General features: G+C 33.6%; 1 long non-coding RNA gene across 1 annotated transcript; it reads right to left on the reverse strand.

Annotated features, from left to right (window-relative positions):
• Positions 1 to 898: 898 nt before the first annotated feature.
• On the reverse strand, positions 899 to 5,342 carry LOC124896955. The gene is made up of 2 exons (XR_007053332.1): positions 4,745 to 5,342; positions 899 to 4,509 (listed from the first exon to the last, which is right to left on the reverse strand). It is a non-coding gene; the product is annotated as an uncharacterized LOC124896955 (long non-coding RNA).
• Between the last annotated feature and the right edge of the window lie 439 nt (positions 5,343 to 5,781).

Below are 5,781 nucleotides of genomic sequence, written 5' to 3' on the forward strand. Positions count from 1 at the left end.
CTCTCTTATTGTTTCTTCCAGGGTGCTGGTGATTCCCTGAAGAACTGCGTGTAACATTTCTCGCGTTTTCCATTTATTGAAGTTTCACAATATGTTATGTTATAGCCATGTTAATTTACTGTTTCGAGAGAGTTGGCACTAATGAATGTTAGTATGAAGTCGATTCTGAAGGCAAATCGAGTTTTGGTACCCCTTTCTTTTATTATGTTATCGTTGTCATGCGTCAAGTTGGTGTCCAAAAACAATTAAACAACATACTGCATTACGTGATGAGTTTGAAGGTTTTGATGATACAAATGATAAAGAAAGAGGTAAATATGCTACAATTAAACTTGATATTGCTTGTTTTCATTTGCTCAAAGCTTAAAATGGATGTGTAGCCAAATGATAATTTGAGAGTAGTTCATTTAAGAGGGGAAAAGTATTGTGTTGTGTTGTTATGAAGCAAAATATATTATGCTCTTTCTTATTAAAAAAAAAGAATTACTATAAATATTAGTGCTTTTAGATACTATCTTTATTTATTTTGATTTGATATATTTATTTAAAAAATAATTATTAATATGATTATTTTATCATATATTTTTATTAATTGATATTTAATGTTCTCTTGAAATCAGTTTAAAGAAATAAAAAGAAAATAAGTCATTTTATTATGTTGAAATTAGTTGGAGAAATAGAAAAAGTAAAATAGTAATTAGAAAATAAGTAATAAGCAAAGGGTGAGATTAGAAATGAAGCTGCCCATGCTAGCCTTGCCCGAAGACTTTATCATAACGCTCAAGCACCTTGGGCAAGAGTGTTGTACAACAAGTATTTCGGACACCACCATCAGGGTCCAAACCAAAGACCTTGCTTAGAACTTGGAAATGCATAAAACAGGGATGGGAAGTTTGCATGCCTAACCAAAGATGGATTGTCCATTGATGGAATAGAATCAAATTATTCTTAGACAAATGGATTCCCAACTACCAAACCATCAGAAGCTGTATTGCTGGACCTTTGAACAAGGGTGAGGATAAGCTCACAATCAACCTCATTTACAGGCAGGGCGCCTGAAACCTTGATGCCATTTCCTTTAATCTTCCTCATGATTTGCACAACATAATCACCAACACTTTTTTCCCAACTGAGAGTGTGTATGAGGATAAACTCACCTGGGACTGCTCCCCAAATGGTAATTTCACCATGAAAAGTGCCTGCAACTCTATCCTGAACAACTACGTGAGCATACCAACTGAGCCCAAAAAAGATCACCATTGGATCTGGAATCTCAAACCCCCTAGCAGGTTCAAAACCTTCCTCTGGCTCCTGAACTATAACAGACTTCCAACTGAGAGTTACTTCAACCACTTGGGTATGGATGTGTCTTCAAATTGGCATCACTGCACCAATCTTGTAGAGGATATCTCTCAAATCTTTTTTCAGTGCCATAAAGCCCAAGCCTTCTGGGAGGGAATTGCTGCTAATAGTATCTCTATCGCCTACTTTGACTCCTCATCCCTCAACAGCCACAACTGGGCTGACACTTGGAAAGCTATGGCGACAAAACCTTTCAATAACTGGTACTTTTCGAATACCATCCTACCTTTTTGTATGTGGAATATTTGGCTCAACAGAAATCATAACCTGTTCAACAAAAGAGATGATAATATCTTTATTGAACAAACTATAGCCCAGGCCAACGAATATGCCCTTACTATTGTGAACCATAGTAGACCTGTAAAACCTAACACCATCATCTACCTTAAATGGGAACCTCCTAACCAGGGTTCCTACAAACTCAACACGGATGCGAGTGTTAGGATCCAGCCTGGACGAGGTAGAGTTGGGGGTGTGTTCAGAGACTATAAAGGTAATTGGATTCTGGGCTTCACAAGAGACCTCCAACATGTGGATGTTTAGCAAGATAAATTCCTAGCAATCCTGGAAGAACTCAAGATAGCCCACTCCAATAACTTAATCCCTTTGGAAACCAACTCTGATTCTATAACTTCAATTTAAATGTTATGTATTAACCATCTTGGCTACTGCAATGTTATTTTGGAATGCAGGTACTTAATGCAGGGACTGAACAACCCAACACTGAACCACACTTACAAACAGCAGAACAAAGTAGCTGATGCACTAGCCAGATCTCAGGGAGGGGTAACAGTTTTTTATCATGTGCAAATTTTGACGATTCCACCTTCATATGCTCGAGACCTACTTGAAGCAGACAAGCTAAGGATCGTTGCTCATATTTTTGTAACAACTATTAATATTGATACTCAACACTCGATTTTAGGGGAGCCAAGTGACCCCTACAACCCCCACCGGTCGTTTCCTCGCTGTCGATCGGTTCAAGGAAAGAGTCCTCCTCGGCCTTGATACTACTATCTCCACCGCCTCCCTACTACGCGCCACCACAGCACTTCGAAACTTGCAGAAGCCGTCGCGTTCCTTCCTCCCATTCTCGCTTTGTCGCAACTTCTGCTGTTCGAGAAGCTTCCAATCAATCACAGTTTCTTCAATCTATTGATGAAACCCTAGGCCTGAAAGTCTCGAAGAGGCTCGCCTTATTTACCAATCTATTGATAATAATAAGGTATGTTATTGTCTGCTTTGTGCCATATGAAATTTGGAAAAAAGATAAAGAGAGGGCCCAGAAATAGCAAATCCTAGTGGGAGCAGTTACCATGGAAACGTCATTTCATTATGTTTATTATTGCTAATATCAGTTCATGCATTTCGTGTCTTGTCGCATTCAATCTAATTGTTGGCTAAACATTAAAAATCAAATTTGCTATAATGCTCTCCGAATCTTCAGTCATTATTATGCTACTGCAATGATTCTTTTTAAGAAAAATCTACGTGCTGAATGGTTTCATCTTAATGAATTTTAAAAAGAATTCAACTACATAAAATCATCTAGATTTTAATAAATAAATCATTTATAATGTAAAATAAACACGCAGTAATTCTCTGTAACGATACTAGTCGAATCCTCCATATGCTTCTTGCTTGAGATCTCATTCTACTGCTATTACGTACAATTATAGAAATTGACTTTCATTTGAACTGTACTCCATTCAAATGACAAATACTACAATGATAAAAGTTCTCAAGTTTCCAACGATTATACTTCCGTTTCAATTTCTAGTATTTTATTCAAGTAAATCTATATTTAAAACTCCGTGTTGAATAATGTGACCATTTTTCTTACGGAAAATGACAATCAACCTCAATATTATTTCCTTTGAAAGCCATATTAATCTTTTTTCTGAATTCTTCTTGCAAAATGTCATGCAATATGCGATTAATTTAGTTTGAAAGTCACATCAATAGTCCTATTAATAACATATTGATGTAGACGATGGTCTAACTATTCTTTGATTTAACTACTTATATAATTATGTGTATAAAATGCAGTTGATTTCTCTTGGTCTCCCAAGATACAAGTAATGGCTACAATCCCTTTGCTCTTTCATATATGGATATATGTGACAAAGGTCTTTTTACTAGTGAAGGTTATTTCGGAACTGTCCTTGAAAATCAACGTCTTAAGAACATTAAATAATGTTTGTCTATGCTTACGTGAATGTTTTATGTTTGATGGAATAAGTGATGATCAGGTTTTTGGTCTATGGAAAACTTTGATTAATGGAGAGTGTAATTTGTAAAAGCTGGCAGTTTGGCTAGCTTGTGACTGCTTATCTATATGTGAAATGTGTGTTCCTATCAGTTCTTGCCACTGTCTGTCTGGGTTCTTAGTTCTTATGTTAGTCCATATCGTAACTTAACAAGTTTGCACACTTTTTTTCTTTACTAAGAACCACAAAATCCTCGGGTTATTCCATGTAAATTTCTTTCTCCAATTCTCCATTTAAAAAAATAACTGTTATAACATCTATTTAATTGATTTCAAGACAATATACAACAACTAATGCAACTAACACCCGAATATACATTATCTTTTTTCACTAAAGAGTATGTATCGAAATAATCAAGCCTATCATATTTGACAGGATACTGTTTTTGTCAACTTTAAAGACATGCCAATGCCAATTAAAGGTTTGATAAATTTGAATAAGTGACAAGTCCATAATTTTATGATTCTAAACGTCCAACTAAATAGGCAGTCACAAGCCAAACTGCTAGCCTCTCATAGTTGTAATCAACAATCCAAGTCTTCCATTGGAACTATTGTTCACTTATTACCTCCCCAACAGACACACAAACACAAAAACTATGACATTAATTCATCAAACACACACACACAAAGACACACAATTTAAACAAGTTGATGAGAAGGAATAATGTCTTGTTGTTTGATGAGTTTAGCTTTCAAGAGGAGACTTGCAACATAACTTTCACCATTAGCGCCACGTTTGTCACAAAAGTAGTTTTGGCTATCGAATGGAGAGGACCAACATTCGCAACAGTCTCTAGTGCAATCGTTAGCCCACTGGCATTTTCTAAAGCAAGTTAACCCAAGCCACTTTGATGGAAATAAGTTTTGTTCCATCGCTGCGATATATATATGAAATTTCATACATTTTGCTCATAACTCAAATCGTTCAAAAAGAAAAAATAGTTTTTAATTTTATGATCTTAAACATGTTATGTAGAAAGCCATTACGGAATTGCTAAAAAGAAAGAGTCGTTCTATTTTAAACAGGTAAAAACAAAAATAGATCAAACAAATTGAAACAAAAGATGTAACTACTAACAATGAAAACATTGATATTGGCAAATGAATTACCTGTAGTTAGGGCAAAAAGAGCAATCAATAAAAGTGATATTTTGGCCATATTGATGATAAATGACTACACACTTTGTTTTGAAGATAGAAATAGAATGTGATAATTAAATGGCTTATTTATATCAATGCAAAGTAGTAGCGTTAAGGAGCTTCCCTATGTTCAGTATTATTTGATCATTTTTAATTTTGCACGATTTTTAGAAATTATACTTCCTCTGCTTCAAAATAATTGATCTTTATTGATTTGAACTTTCCTTAAAAAAATATTTTCTCCGTTCTAAATTACTCATCCCAAATTGAGATGTCACAGCTATTAAGAAAACAATGATTGGTAATGTAACTTTATCATTTTGCCACTATTAATTATGTCATGTTGTTAGTTCCAATATTGATGGAGTTATTATATAACTGATGCCAAAGCATATTTTGCATGGATAATTAGAATTATAGGATTATCAAAGTTTCTGCAAAAAATTTCAGTTTTGATAATTTAATACTAGTAACAAGGAGTAATAAATTACAAAGGATATAATGGAGAAAAAAATTATCTTATCTTGATTAATGAAAAGAGACAAGTAAAATGAGAAATCAAATTAGAAAATTTGGGACCAATAATTTAGGACGGAGGAAGTATTAGTTAGGTGCTTATTTTACCAAATTAGTTTTATTAATTATGCTTTAAAAGTATAAATGTGAGTATATACTTTTTATATAGTAATTTAATAATAAGGATAATCTTGAAATAACAGGATAAAATTCTCTGAACTTCATAAATGAATCAACTAAATTGAAACAAATATTTTTAGTAAGAAGATCAACTATTTTGAAACGGATGGAGTAAATAAGAAGGGTAGTTTTACTAATTTACTTCGTAAGATATTTTTTTGAAACTTTACAAACTTATTTATAATAAAAGTGATTACCTTCAATAGCTAATGACAATATTTAATGTGAATTTAATAGTGTCATATTAGTCAATTTACTCTTCTTATTAATTTTTCCTCAAGAGTTATGCAAAAGATAAACATGTCAAGTAA

The sequence above is a fragment of the Capsicum annuum genome, chromosome 3, assembly GCF_002878395.1.
Source record: "Capsicum annuum cultivar UCD-10X-F1 chromosome 3, UCD10Xv1.1, whole genome shotgun sequence".
In the NCBI taxonomy this organism is placed as follows: Eukaryota; Viridiplantae; Streptophyta; class Magnoliopsida; order Solanales; family Solanaceae; genus Capsicum; species Capsicum annuum.